General features: G+C 41.7%; 1 protein-coding gene across 1 annotated transcript in view; it reads left to right on the forward strand.

Moving 5' to 3' along the window:
* Nucleotides 1-15113, forward strand: part of CACNA1C (calcium voltage-gated channel subunit alpha1 C) — a 486917-nt gene that overhangs the window by 436299 nt on the left and 35505 nt on the right. The gene's annotated exons all lie outside the window — the stretch shown is intronic.

Raw genomic sequence — 15113 nt, forward strand, 5'->3', positions numbered from 1 at the left:
TGAAATGAGCAGCTGGTGTTCAAAGAATAAATCACATCAGGCAAACTTTTTCCTCTGTCTTTTTTTGGAGGTGGATGGATGTAGAATTATAGAATAAATAGACAAAGGACAGGCAGGAAATGCACAGATTCCCAAAAGAAAGACTACAAAGGACCCACTGGGTTTGTGAGCACAGACAAAAATTGCATGGCAAAATTCAGCTTAGCAAGGCCAGGAAAATAGAAAGATTGAAAGAAAATTGCTGTAAATATGTTAATGAAGAGCAAATCAATCATGAATTGCAAAATGATGTGGCTGTTGAATAAACATTCCAGCTTGGAATTGTTATGTACTGTAGAGGCAATCCATCGCAAGTAGAAAAGTGATAGCATAGTTTTCACTCAGTGCTGAGTTTAGGGAAATATGTAGGCAACATTTTGAAAAATTCAAAATGCCTTACTTAGAACTTTCCGAACAAAATATTTTTTTATCTTGGTTCAACCACTTTTCTTTTTTTTTAATTCTGAAACAGGGACATTTATCCAAGTTGTAATATTTTGATTTAGAGTAAATGAAATATTTTATTTGACACTAGTCTATGTTCCTTGTCTTTTTGAGAGAATGGAAAATAGTTTCTAACTGAAAATGAACTTTTATCTTGCATCTCTTAAATTTTCCACTTTCCGGACATAGAAAGTTGCTTACAAAATTTCCCCTAGAATGTTGTAAACAATTTTGGGTACCCTTTTATTAGAGAGATATTAGGATTGGGCTGACTTTGTAGAGGGCAATTACAATGATCAGCAGGCTGAAGTTGTTAATTTTAAAGAATGAAATGAAAGCTTTTTGTATGCCGTACTAGTTGCAAGAAAACTAAATGGGGAACCTGGCAATAGCCTTCAGAATGTGGAAAAGGTCAGTTCTCATCCATAGAGGCAGAACTGTAAATGGTAATTGAGGAAATAAGTACAGTTAACTGGAGATGAATTAGGCTAAATATCAAGAAGACTTTCCTGACTGTTGTATTTGAATCTATACAAAAGTCTTCCAAGCAGAAAGGAGGGAAATCCTTGTGCTTTGATAAATAAATGGAGGTCTATCATAGTCAGAAACCCTGTACTGGAGGGAAAATCTAATGGATCCTTTGGAAGAAATTCACAGTAGTTTCCTATAAATTAAAGATCTTTTTACATCATGGGTTCAGTCACTTTGATATACATCTCATTAAACTTTAGTCATCTGAGAGGAAGACAGATAGTCACTCAGGCCTCCTCTTACTGTCCATGGAGAGAAATGCATCCCCCCCCAGGCCAGCTGGTGTCTCCCTGTATGTGTCTATGACAGGGGAAATGAATTGCTCTTTGGAGGTGCCCATCCAGTGACTGGTGAGTGTCTAGGTTTGTTAGGTTCGTCTAGACACCCAGTGCTCAGAGAGTAAATTTAAGTAGGATAAATCACATTTGTTCTTAGTAGGTTGTCAAGAAGGTCACGCTGCTGCTAATTGTGCGATGTTCTGATCTTCAGTCTCCAGGGCTATCCATACTGGTGTGCTTAATTACCACTGACAAGGCACTCTCTCTTTTCTGTTCCCTATCTAAATTCAGGTTTGTGCCAGCCAAGGCCCAGAATCCAGCTTTTGGTTATAGAAGTCTATGAAAAATGAGGGTGTGCCTCTGTCCAAACAACCATCACCTGTCTTAGTTGAGGAGGCAGCAGGAGCGGCCCTGACTTTTAGGAAGGGTTATGAAGAGCATTGCGTGATGGTCCCTCTGTTTCCTCTAAAGAATCCTTTCCTTCTATACAGTTTTTACAGATTTCTGCACACGTCTTTTTGTTACCTGGCATGTTTAAATCTTCTCTTTTTATCTAGGCAAGTCCTTTGCTACTAGTTTCTAATGTTTGTTACTAAAAACTTGCACAATCTTTTGATGCACTGATAAATGAGCAGCAGCTATGGATTGAGTTTGTTCTGAAATGTTCTGAAATCCCTTTGCACTTATAACCCTTATTGAATAAGAGAATGTTTTGTATGTTGGTTTGTCCTGTTGGATTCCCTTCCTGCTAGCAGCACTTGATATGTTACATCTGTAGCAAACGGGCTTTGGAAGTAGCAGCCCATCTTGGATGGACAGTTGTTATCTTCCCAAGCAGTGTGAGGCAGTTTCTCAGATATACTCCTCCCCTTCTCCTCAGGAGCTTGTTGCTTTCTTGCTGTTTGTGGGTTTGAGCAAACCCTGCCTTGTGTTTCTGTATACTGTCTTGTCTTGTTCCAAGACACCTGGCGTCCGAAAAAGAAAGAAAAAATAAACCCTAAAATGCCAATAAATTCCACTAATTGGAGACATTTAGCCTGGTCAGGTGCAGGTAAGATGTTTCTGTCCAACTCCTTAGAAGCCGAGGAATATTTCTGGTAGGGTCTTGGAAAGTGCTGCTTTTGGAGCTAAGGGACAGTTTTCATTGCGGTCAGTTAGGGGAGATGGAGGTACCTGGCACAGGTTAGTCTGACATGGCCATAGAAATGTAAGCGTGAAATGTCTGTGAGGTTCACCAGACGTTTGCATACAGGGGAAGCATACCCAGCAGGTGCTGAGCTGCGATAGCTGTAGTTGCGGTGGGAACCCTGACTGACAGGCTCCACAGTGTGCATGTAGGTATGCGCTTGCATCTATTTGTGCATTTCCCCATGCTCTGTTTTTTCCTTTTGACAATTATTTTTGTTTCTTGAAAAGGAATTTCCCAGACTAAAATCTTCGTTAAGATATATGTGAGTGTGCATGGGTGGATCTTCGTGTGTGCACTCCATCGGCTGTAGTTAATGTTCCTGAATGTGTTTGGATGCCTGTGTACGGGCTACAAATCCATGGGAGAGTGAGCAGACATGAATCCATGTGCGGGGGAAAGAGAGAGTGAATGCAAGCCTACGTATTTCATACATATTTGTGTTGTGAATGGTTATTGATGGAGGCACATAGGTTGTTGTGTATGAAACTGAGTCTCTAAACATGTTTTCTGAGCCAATGTGGCTATCTTACTGTGCCAGTTTGATCTGCTTATGGATGGGTGTTTGTATCTGAGAGTTTCCTGTATGCAGGCATGTTCATCTGCATGCCGGTGGGTGAGTGTACGCTTGCATGTCAAGCTCAGCATATTTTTGTTAGCATGGCTGTGCATTCAAAAATAGTGAGAAGGCATGTACTCATGAGGTAAGCCCCCAGTTTGCCTTCAGCATTTCTGAGTCCTTTAGGAAGCCTCCATTTAAAACACCTCCATGGTGTGGAGATTGTCAAGTGGTAAGTCCAACAGCATCACATTAGGCCCACTTGCTTACTGCAACGTGGGAACATCTCCCAGGTCCCCTAGTCCCACCAGCCAGCTCCCTGTACAGACACATGGATGTGCATCTCACACAACTAAGTGCATGCAAAGGGCACAGGGCAGGTTAAAATCTGGTGGGTTTGAAAACTTGAGAGAGTGGCACAGTTTCCACCAAATTCACTTTTAAATTGCCTTACTTTCAGGCTGCATTTTCAGAGCCTTGCTTCTCACCGAGTGTTAAGATAACTAATTTCCTAGTCACAGAATGAAGATTTTTCAGAACTTACTGGAAATACTCAATTGCTCTGTTTTGGGCCACTCTTAAGCCACTTCATAAGTAACTAAAGAGGGAAGGGAGGACTTTTTAATCTGCTGTGTAAAAAATAATTTCCAAGTCAGAGACCACATCTGAGTGACAAGAGTGTCAACTCTTTTTAAGTGCTAAGACCAAGAATGACTTTTGGGAAACAAGATGGAAGATGTTGTAATATATAGTGCCTGGAAAGCAGGGCCTGTGGCTTGTATTCCTTGGACTTTGACTAGATTCCTATACCTCAGTCTCCCCATCAGTAAATTGGAGATTACTTTTCCCAATGTTAAGAAAGCATTGTCATTAGTGTTTACAAAACCCTTTAAGCTCCTTAGAAGAAAACATTAAGGTGGTAAAAATCATCATCATCATCATAATAATAGGAAAAAAACATATTACGGGGGTTGAATAAAAGCCAGAAAAATTGGAATGTATTATCGCAGAAGTATCCCAAGGCACAGGCTTGCATTTGCTTCCTTTTCACATCAGCAGACAAAGCCTGGAGTGCTGTGAAGCTGACTGACAGCCTGCTGTCCCCTCCTCCAGGCAAAGAAAGTTGCTCATTACTATTTGTTGCACTGTATCAAAGGGGGAACTCAAGTTTAATTTGTGCTCGGTGGTACAGTGCCCAAAGTGATGGACTAAAACCAGTCAGACCCTGAGTCACTGGGAAAGCTGCTAATGCAACCTCCTTCCTCTCAGTCAGAGAGAAAAGCTGACACCTCTCTGGTCCCATGGCGTCCTTTTTCATTCACCCTTTCCCATGCTGGTGTCAGAGCAAAGATGTACTGTGGCTGAGGCTTTGTTTGCCACCGAAGCGATGGCCATAGAGGTGCCTGCTGAGCTGGATAAGTCCCTGTGGCCAGCCAAGAGGTTGGCCCATCCAGCTGCAGGGAGCAATTCACAGCATGCAGATGTGTTTGAGTTACAGAGGCATGTTCAGGTGGGAGCATGTGTGTCTCCAGAGCACCAGCATAGGTACCAGTGACAGTGTGTTTGATTGTCTGTCTGTCTTGAAAGAATGTCAGGGAGGAAGGGGTTGTGCCTACTTGTGAGCCTGGTGCCAAGGGCTTCTGCCAGTGCCTCTGAGCATGTCTGCATGTGCGGGTACCTCGTGTGCATCAGCTGTGTCTGGGAGTGCATGAGGATGACTCAGCAAAACCATCTGGACTGGTATCCATCCTGCCTGTTCCACTCAGTGACCATACTTGCGTGTCTGAGTGTGTCTGTGAACACTGCAGGACAGAGGGAGAGATACCCATGACAGGTATGCAGTGCAGTACAGGAGACATGACAAGCCAGGGGGGTGTGCATGGATATGAGATGAGAACTGTCAGGGACAAGGGAATTGGTGACTTGCGGGCTTTTGTGAAATAATGGAGTATTTCCCTGCCCTCCTGTTGTAGCAGCACACATTTGCCTAAGAGTGAGCATTGCGACTGGTTTGAGGGTTGATGGAGATGGTGGGTTTTTTTAATGGAGGAGGTGACAGGAAGAGAAAAAAAGGAAAGTACAATGTTATGTGAGATATTTGATCCAGGGCGGCATCTGGGAGACACAGGACCTGGGTGCTTCAGGAAGTAGCACCTCTATGAAGAAGGATAGAGAAAGCCAAAAGCCATCTTGCCCTATGAGTTCCCCTAGAAAACATCGGTCAGGTCTATAGTTCCCAGGTCTGCTGGGCAGTGGTTTGGTGTTTGTCTATCAGATATTCAGGAGAACTGAGTACTTCATATCTTGCACTTCTGTAAAAGTTTCCAGATTCTGGTAGGAAGTCAGCAGAGGGTTGCAGCTTGGTTGATTCCTGAGTACTGATGCAGTAAGGCCAGAAAAGTACCTAAGCATCCAGCTCCCAAGAATACTTGGAGACCTGTGCAGTGATCTCTCCTTTAGTCATTTTTATTTCTGAAGTAAAGCAGCTCAGGCTTAAACCTGGCGCATGGGGCCTTTCCTTACAGTCATCTTGCTTTTGATGTCGAGAGGCTTCATATGATTTGTCATGGGCTCCTGCTCCCATTCTTTGGAATAGCTGACAGCCTATACTCAAGTCTCCCTCTCACCTTCTGCTGCACTTCTCCCTTTTAACCCACCCCCTGCCTTTCTTCCTTTTCTCCCTTGCTGTCCTCTCCCTCGTCTCCAGCCACACTAAACCTCACAAGTTCATTTTCACCCTCAATCAATGTGTCTGAAGGCAGAGAACCAGTGGCATAAATCCTGCGGTCCTTATTCAGGCAGAGCTGCCCCAGGGCATTTCACCTGTGCAAGGACCAGAGTGGTCGCCCCCTGCGACACAGTCCTATACACACACACCCCCGCAATGGGAGCAAGGATCGGTGGAAGGACGACATACATCTAGCCTGCACCTCAGTTGGGACTGGCATTCATCTCTGTCGCTGCGTCTGTCTGTCTTTCTGTCTCTGCCTGTCTGGTTCTCTCCGCTTCCGTGCCCTTTGCTGCTCAGATTTTGGCCATCAGCTGCCACTGGACACAAATCTTTGCAATTCCTGGAACGCACAAGTTCGTTTACCCAAACCTCCCAGAAGAGGTAGAAAACATCTCCCTCCCTCCCTCTCTCTCTCTCTTTCTCAAATGCTGTCTGAGTAGCAGAGGCCTCCAAATTATGTAGCAAAGGGCTGGAGAAGCACAGTGGCTTCTTTTGACATCTTGTGTTGTCATACCCTTACTGCTGCCATCCTAGAAGTTGTGCGTAGTCCTGAGCTATCCCTGTGTGCGTGTATATGTATGTATATATGACTTGTTTTCTTTTTGGGAAAACTACTGATAAAATTGATGGGGGTGGGGGTGGATTTAGTTTGCTTTTTCTAATATCTGGGGGTGATTTTATCATAGGAATAATCCAGGTAACACACCACGGTGGCCCCAGCTTCTGTATGTAGGAAGCCAAGTTGAAGCATGGTTGTGAGCTGTAGCAGTGGCAGTTACTAGTGCTTTATTTTGCCTTTGGTGAACATCAGGAGAGCTTCTCTGAACTCCTCCCCAAATGAGTCTTAGATTGATTTGAATTTGATCACCTACCATGCTTAATCAAGAATTCTGCTGCATGTTTTTCACCCTGTGTTGGTGAGAAAGAAGTATGGTAACACTATCTGACCACAACCATGTTTGAACAGGGGTTTTTTTGGTTTTATGTATGTACATTTCTGTCATGAAGATGGGGCCTCTTTTTTTATTCTCTTTTGGCTTAAAAACGTTGATATTCTGAGTGCATTTCCAGAGTTCATGATGTGATTTGCCCATTCAAAGTTAGGTGATTTTAGTAACTGTGCAAGTTTATCTGTAAGGAAACCTATATGAAACATGGGCAAACAGAAAAAAGTACATATTTTTTGCAGAAAATGGAGATAGTAAATGCAGATGAGTCCTTCCTCAGTTTACCTGAGTATTTGAACTGTTACTGATGACTAGCAGTATTAGCACCATATGAAGAAAGCATGTAGCTCCCACTTTGAAAGACTCGCCATACTACCCAGTTTTGAGGAAATACCTCAATATTGTGATTTCCACAAAACTACTTGTTATACTTGGCTTCCAACATTATTCCAGGTGTGTGGAATAATCGGAATGTATTTTAATGCAGGGGAGATTTAAGAGTAGCATAAAAATAAATCTGCCTTATTGGATAAATTTAAGAAAAAGAAAGTTATATAGCCCTATAGCTGTAAGACTTGATGCACAAACCAGTCTGGAGTCCTTCTGAGTGAAAATGTTCAGACCTCTCTTTAAAATGGTGGGGCACAGTGTCTTACTGACTGCACTGAGGAGTGACTCGTGCTTGTAATTACTGTGGGCTTTCACATACCCAAAACCTTGGTGGGTTTTAAGACTTTTAAAGAAGGAATCCTGTTTTCTTGTTGGACTGTGATTTATTGCTACAATAACAGTAATAGCTAATAGTAGGAACAAAAAGTACCACAGGCCTTGTCCTGTGTTGGTTCAATGGTAAAATGTGTGATGTATATTTCAGTACAAAGAGCTCTTTAAAAAGCCTACATCCAGATTTTCTGACCAGCACTTAATTTTTCTTGTAATTTTTCTACCACCTCACTTTAAAAAAAAAATACTACAATGTTCTGGTATCAACATTTGTGATATAATACAGTTGTATTTCATTTTCCTTTTAATTCCAGTATGTTTTCCCACAAAGCTAGTTAAAAAGCTCAAAAGAAAAAATAATAAAAAACACTAGAACTACCCCAAGCTGGTTATATTTTCCATTGGCTTGCTAGCCAGGATAAATCATTTCTTTTTGCCTAGCAAAAGTTTCTTTTAACTTTCCCTGAACTCTAGTAGAGATTGTATCTTTATATGTATCCATAGAAAAATCTGATTCCTTAGATAGCCTCTGAATATATTAATGTTAATTAATGATAGCTCCCTAAACACCATAAGTTAGATGGTCAAAAAAGTGCTCAGGTGAGTTCAAATCCAGCTAGTTCTGTCATCTAAGGCAATTCCTTGAAGAAGTGAAAGATGTTTTCTGGCATTTAATTCTCCTTTTTCTAAGACCTACTTTGACGAGAATGCCCAAGGAACTTTCCAACATTGCTGTTCTCCACACACAGACTGCAGTAATAAAGTGTGCACAATCCCCTGTATTTCACTCATTCAGTTTTTCTGAAAAAGGTTCTGTTCTTCATCCAAATTACAAGACCTTTTAACATTGGGCCTCCAAGACCTCACTGCATGCACCATCTCGTACTATTATGCATATTTAGAGATCTGCTAACTGGTTCCAGATTGCCCTGCCAGTTGCAATGAAAGCAATGAAGGTGACAGAAGAAAGGAAAACACAAGTATTTTACTTGTTTTCCTCTTTAACTTTCTCTTCTCCCCTATCTTCTTATCCCTAGTGACTTTCTCCAAATTTTGCTGGAATCTTGGGTGGCAGAAATCATGTTTCCCATTCCCAGGAGCACTAGGAATAGTTTTCAGCAAGGCAGTCATTAGTTCCCCTTTACATACTGTATCAGTGATTTTTCTTGCCTGTGTTCAGCCCAGATACTGTTAGTCCAGGAGAAAGGCTGCTTCCCTTTGTGAAAGTTTTTGTGCCAGGCACTGGGCAGCAGTTAAGCATGGTCATGGGTACCATTTTGCAAACCCAAATGCACATTAACAGGAATTTTTAAGGTTCACGTTATATAAAGACCTGATTGGAGTTTTTGCTGGTAGGCAAAATAATGTGGCCTCCAGGCCAGGTTTGTAATCAAAGGTAAACATGTTTAAACTAATCCTACCTTTTCTAATACAGTCAATATATCAACCTCATTTAGCTCCTGCCCTGCTCCTTCTACCCTCATATGTACCAGCCAAGCAAACATAACATGGATTTTTTTATTTCTCACTAGACAACTCTTTTCAAAAAGGCTGTGCTCTTACCTTCCCTCACTGATCTGCTCTTTGTGGAGACTGTTTAGCACAAAATGCCAAGAAAATAACTTCTGCTTCATATATATTCCTAGACATCTGCTAAATGGGACCCATTCCCTGATGCATCCCGATGACCTAGCTGTAGAGACTGAATTGCTGCTTACGGTCAGCTGATTGATGGCCAAAAAAGTGGCTCCAGCTCTAATTGCTAGTAAAACTGTTGCAGAGTAATGGGACATCCCAGCTAGTCACATCCCAGTATTCTCTCACTTTTAAACTCAGAAATAACAGAAGTGCCGTCTGCTGAGCCTTGTCTGAGTGACTGGGAAAAAATCTGCTTCACCCAAAGTCAAATCAAGTGACATCTTTTCCTAATATGAACAGATATGAAGGCAAAGATGCCTCAGTAGTAAAGAAACACTGGTCAATAGAAAGACACTTGTCAATAGAAAGACACTAAAAGAAATCGGTATTTAGAGCTAGGGATTTTGAGGCTCAGCTGTTTGCCCAGACTTGAACGGGGTAAATCACACACAGTGAGCGTTACATATAATCCAAACTATCCCTACTATTTTTTTTTAACCAAAGAATTCATCAAATCAATAATCATTTGTCCTTGGAAAGAGGTGTAGAACAAAAAAATGTTGCGCAGTAGCTTTGTAACAGCTAGCTGCAGTCTCCATATGATCACATCTAACGTGCTCTGATAATGCCTGTGATTGACATTTCCAATCCCAGAATGGCTCATAGGCTTTGTTGTATCCCATATTAACATACAGAAATCCAGTATGGCTCTGAGGCTGCTGTCTTCCAGGAAACATTCTGCATCAACATTAAATAACTTTCTAATTTCAAAGGCAATGAAAAGACACAGCCTCGGAATTAAATACTAACTGCTACAAATCTCACATGAAAATGGTCCACAAGAAACTCTTTCCTTGGGCTGCTGGTATCTCTGGCTATCCTCCTTTGAGCAGAGATTCATTACTCAAAAGTAACAGAGGTGAAGAGTTCACCTGTATCTACTGTTTCTTGCAATCCACATTCCTGTTGCATTTGAATGAAGGTGGATTGGGTTTTCTCCTGTTTTCAATGGCTTGTGCAGTTTCTTTCAGCACCTTCATCAAAGAAGAAGATGGTTCATTCATCTTCACCCTGTCCCAGAGTCTCTGGGCTTGCCAAAGGAAGGGTCCCGGCAAAGCTGCATGCAGAGTCTCTGATCTAATGGACTGCTTGTCTTCCTCCCTGGAAAAACCTGCTCATGAGCTAGTCACCATCTGGCTCCATTATTCCCCAGAAGAGTTACCATACTAAGGAGTGGGTATTTTGCTGCAGACCACAGCCCTGCCTCTGACCCTAACACCACCAGTGTAATTCCCCATCAGTTATACAGGAGCTGCAAAGATGCTGCTGAAGCTTCCTTCTGGATTCACGTTCTCCTGCCAACCACATCACAACAAACCTTTCGTACTGAGCTCCCAGCAAACCTCTTCACACATGGAGCCCAGGAAATTCCAAAGGTCTCCAGCCTCCTTTCTGCCCTAGGCAGATGAGGCTGCCCAGAGAAACCCCAGTAACACCAGTACACAGAAGGCACCAAGTTTCAATCTGTTCTTCATTTTCCCTTCTTCCTTAGCCTTTTCCCAAAGCACAGAATCCTATCAGCTAATTAATAAGTAATTAACAAATAGCTGCGGAAGTACTGAAATGTTCAGTGCACTGAAGACAAGCACAGCCATGACAGAGGGACATGCTTGTGGGAGTTCACTTAATTCCTCATCAGCCCCCAGGGAAGATGAAGCCAGTAGATGTTACTGAGCCTCTCAGTACTAATGGAGTATTGCAAGGTGTTGGAGACAAGGAAAGCTCCTGCCTACCTGTGTCTCGGGAAATTCATCTTAGAGAAGAGCTCTGCTGCCATCATCCTTTCTGAGACAGGCTGTGGGATGTTATAAGAAATGGCAAAGTCAGTACTTGAAACAGCACACAACAGCATGTCTTTAAAGTAACCAAGACTGCTATGAATGCTTTGAACAGTCTCTTCTTTTTCATTTCAAGATCAAAATCAGCGGCACGGTCTTAGTACACAAGAACCTTAGCTGGCCAAGCCATGTCAGAGATCGTCTCCCTGCATGCAGCCTTCCAGAGCAGCTGTGCTTTCACAATACTGGTACAGATAAGAAGTCAAGCTGGTGGATTTATTTGGGTGTTTGGGATGGGAGAACCTGGATATGAAAAGAACTGACATTCAGAATGAGTCAAAACCAGATACAGCCTGTGCTTCTTTTGGAAGACCAGCCCCACAGATTTCTCTTCCCTCTGTGCCTCCCAGACAATGAAAAAAAAAAGGAAAAGAGAATAATGATCAATGTAATAGAGAGCTAAATCTTCCTAAAGAGGTGGAGGAACAGGAGACTGCCCTTTCCAGCACAGTGATAAACATACTGCTGGGTTTGGTGTTTAAAAGCCATATTAACTTTGCTATAGGAAAGGCAGTGAGGCACATTTGACTACTTAGGAACAGCAATGAGAAAACCATTGGCATGGATGGTAACAGAGATGAGGAAAGCTGGAGACCTGGGAACTCTAAATTTTCACACTTGCTTTCTCTCTGTCTTGCTTAGTGGTCTGGTCTGTTCCCAGGGTCACCCCCCTCAGTCTGCTCTGGGCTGGGACAGCCTGATTGCCTCCTTCGGGAGCCCTTGCCCTGTGGATCAGGAACTGCTCAAGTGGAAAGGCAAGCTGAATTAAACCAGTCCAGTTTGTCACACATGGCTTCTGGCAGAGGTATTCAAATCAGCAAAAGCTCTCCTCAGATGATACTCAAACCAATCCTTAAGGTCACTTCAACTGTAAAATGAAAGCAAAAGGTCCTGCACGCGAGTAGTCTTTCAACATTTATTTTCGTGGCTCGGTTTATCTTCAGAGCCTTCCTAGCCAGATGCTCTAGGGCTTTTTTTGGCTGCTTGTCCCACAAAACACAATAAAACACAGGCGAGCTGCACCTGCCTCTCAGAGTCAGACCAGGACTTGTACCTGAAAGATGGAGCACTACATCTTTGATAGTGTTTAATATCTACTTGTTTCTCAGGAGCCCCCCAGGCCTGATTACCATAAGACTTGAATTCATCATTTGCCCAGAGCTAATGACAAGTATTATTAAAACATCCTGAAAATTGAGAATAATTTGCATAGATATACTTTACCAATTGTTCTGCTTTTCTGAAAGTCATGGGAAAAAATAGAGCTTTCCACTGTGTAAAAAGGGACTCTTCATTAATTGTCCAGTAATTGTCAGTCTAGAGTAATCTGCATAACCAAATTAAAGCAATTTACTTTCCTTATATTTACCTTAAGCACTTGGAACCATAAGATTACTGTCTGACAATTTCATGGATATATATATATGAAATTAATTAATAAGCTATTCAAATTGGTATGATTTGCATATTTGAAGCTAATTAGAAAAGCGAGCTCTAGAATTTCAAAATCTTAGAATATATAGGAAATGAAGGGAAAAAACTGATAGCTGCAGGACTCATTTGCTTTAAAAGTTACCTTGACCTTATTAACTGTGTTTGAAATAGGCTTTTGTTGCATACGGATATGTTAATATTTCCACTGAAATCTGAAATCGTGTGGAATCTATGTGAAGTATAAATGCATATATATTGCATTTGTCTGAGCTGGCACTTGTTGTCTGTTGACCCACACGAGTAAGTGCAGGCAGAAATGTAACGGCAAACTTCATTGCAGGTGTCACGTTTTTCCTAATTTGCCTTATTGCACCAAATAAAATTTTAATTCCCTAGTGCAAGAGATTCAGTCTCCTCTGCAGAGCTTTCTGAGGATTAGCATATTACATTGCACTGCAACAACTCAGGGCTTTTTCCAGAGAAATCAACAAGGTGTTTACCATTTGCCCCAGTAAAGGCAGCATCATACACCTTGATACCCTGTTTTCCTGTAAGATGGCACCCTTTTCTAATGGGCATGAAAATCAAACTTCAATTTATGGAAGTGATCAAAAAAGCCTCTGGTGCTTCACCCAGATTAGAGGTATAGGAATGCTTGGGGGTTTGATCCACAAAATACTCTTGTAACATTTTTTTCTGTTTTAAAATAGAATAAAAATTTAAAATTACCATATTTTCAGTAAAAGATCATTCCAACAGAAATAAATGAGGAAAATTGCTTAAGTAAAGTAGAAACAGTTTAGTCTGGGATAGATTTTTCATAGTTATATAACATTTCTAATGGAAATGAAAACTCAAAATGTGCAAGGACAAAACATGAGATTTCAATCTTACATTTCTGAAATGCTTTTTTTCAAAATTGACATGTTTCTACAGAACATTTCACTTTCAGCATTAGCATTCTGCTAACAAAATATTTTTGTAGGAAAAATAAAAATTCTGGCTAGTTTTATTCAAACTATTCCCATAAATTCTCAAAGAAGAAAGCAGAGTTTGAGCAGATTGACTGGCTTTTTTATTATTTTTTTTTCCTGCTAATAATTTGATTTCACTGTAAGTTGTGGGAATTGAGAATTATGCCATCTGCAATCCAGTAGTATTCCCTGTCAGCAAAACACCAGATACATTTCTGCCTGGTCTTATAATAACCTCACACACTTTGGTGGCAGGTGGATTATTCCTAGAGTTCTTGTGATTAAAACCACACGCAGCAGTGGCAGACAGATGATTCTGGAAGGGATTGTGGTAACTCCCCAGCGTAACAGCAGGCTATATCCTGCCAGCAGCCAGGTTGATTTGAAACCCTGACTTTTTCCAGTGCTCCACAAAGACTTGTGTTAGCCAGCCTCCTGAGGTCACTTCAGACTTTTGACACGACAAGCGCAAAAGAAAGTCTAGTGTCTTCTCTTTTATCATGTCTCCATGGTACCGGAAAAATTCTAAGCCTCCCTTTCACCTATACTTTGGTAAATTCTTGTTCTCCTTGAAGTTCAAGTCCTTGCAGATCCTATCTCAGTGTGACCCACATGTGTGAAAGAAAAACCTCCAGAACAGTAGTGCTGTTGGCTTGCTGTTGCTCTATTTGTGCCCTCTACATCCAGTCAAGATGAAGTGGCCAAGCAGCTGAAACAGCCCTTCAGTTCTTTCTCACTCCCCATAGCAACAAAATCAAATCACTGTGCTCATCAGGAATACCTTAATGAAACTGGTTTTAATTCCCTTCAAAATCTTTGTATGATGTGCTCATTTCCCCAGAATGTCTCTTTCCACCCTTCATTTTGTGCCCAAGAAGGTCACAGTTGCAGTATGACTAATGTAGGCAAGACTCTTGGAGGGCCTGAACTTGAGCTTGAAAAGACCAGTATCCTAGAGCTGCAAAGGAGCTAGCTACACAGCATTGCAGCCTGCTCAGGCAGACTCTACAGTGTGGATTCTCAGAGGCATCCTTCCTGCAATGAGTAGAAAAAAGTAAAAAGTGAACATCATACTCACTCACTTCCTCACAGGAGAAGGCTACCAGACCAATGGACAAGTTTCCAACAGATACAACATCTTCATAGGTAACTTTTCATCTCCAAATGTCCACAGCAATGAAGGAAACATCTTAGCAGACATCCATCACCAACAACCAACTACTGCAAGTGGTCTTCTTAAGAGCTTCATCCACAAGCCCTATTTTGCTCAGTGGAGAAATGCCATTATAGATTGTTTGTCACAAAAGGCAACATAAGCATATGACCATTTGTTTTCTTGAGGAATATGAAGATACTCTGTCATATCATGGTGCCAAAATCTCAAACGCGTATTGCCTCTCATATCCTCAAACCTGGGGCTACCAGGCAAAATTAGAAGGCTGCCATTGTACCACTGCATTGACTGAGACAGCTGTAACAAAGCAATAGTAACACTGTGCATTTGCCTGCTTAAATGTTCCCCAAATTAAGGCAGGACAAGTTCTTCACAACATAAAGGCTGGATTCTGTCTTGCAAAAAGATTCCTCTCTAGAAATGGAAGAAGTCTTCTCAGAAAGTAAAAATCTATCAGCAAGGAAGTTTTACTCCTCAAATGCTGGGAAAAGATCAGTTTGGATTTCCTAGGAAAGACTGGATCCTCTGAAGAAGCTGTACTCATCATCTTCGGTGTG

This window comes from Falco biarmicus, chromosome 5, assembly GCF_023638135.1.
Source record: "Falco biarmicus isolate bFalBia1 chromosome 5, bFalBia1.pri, whole genome shotgun sequence".
Taxonomy (NCBI): domain Eukaryota; kingdom Metazoa; phylum Chordata; class Aves; order Falconiformes; family Falconidae; genus Falco; species Falco biarmicus.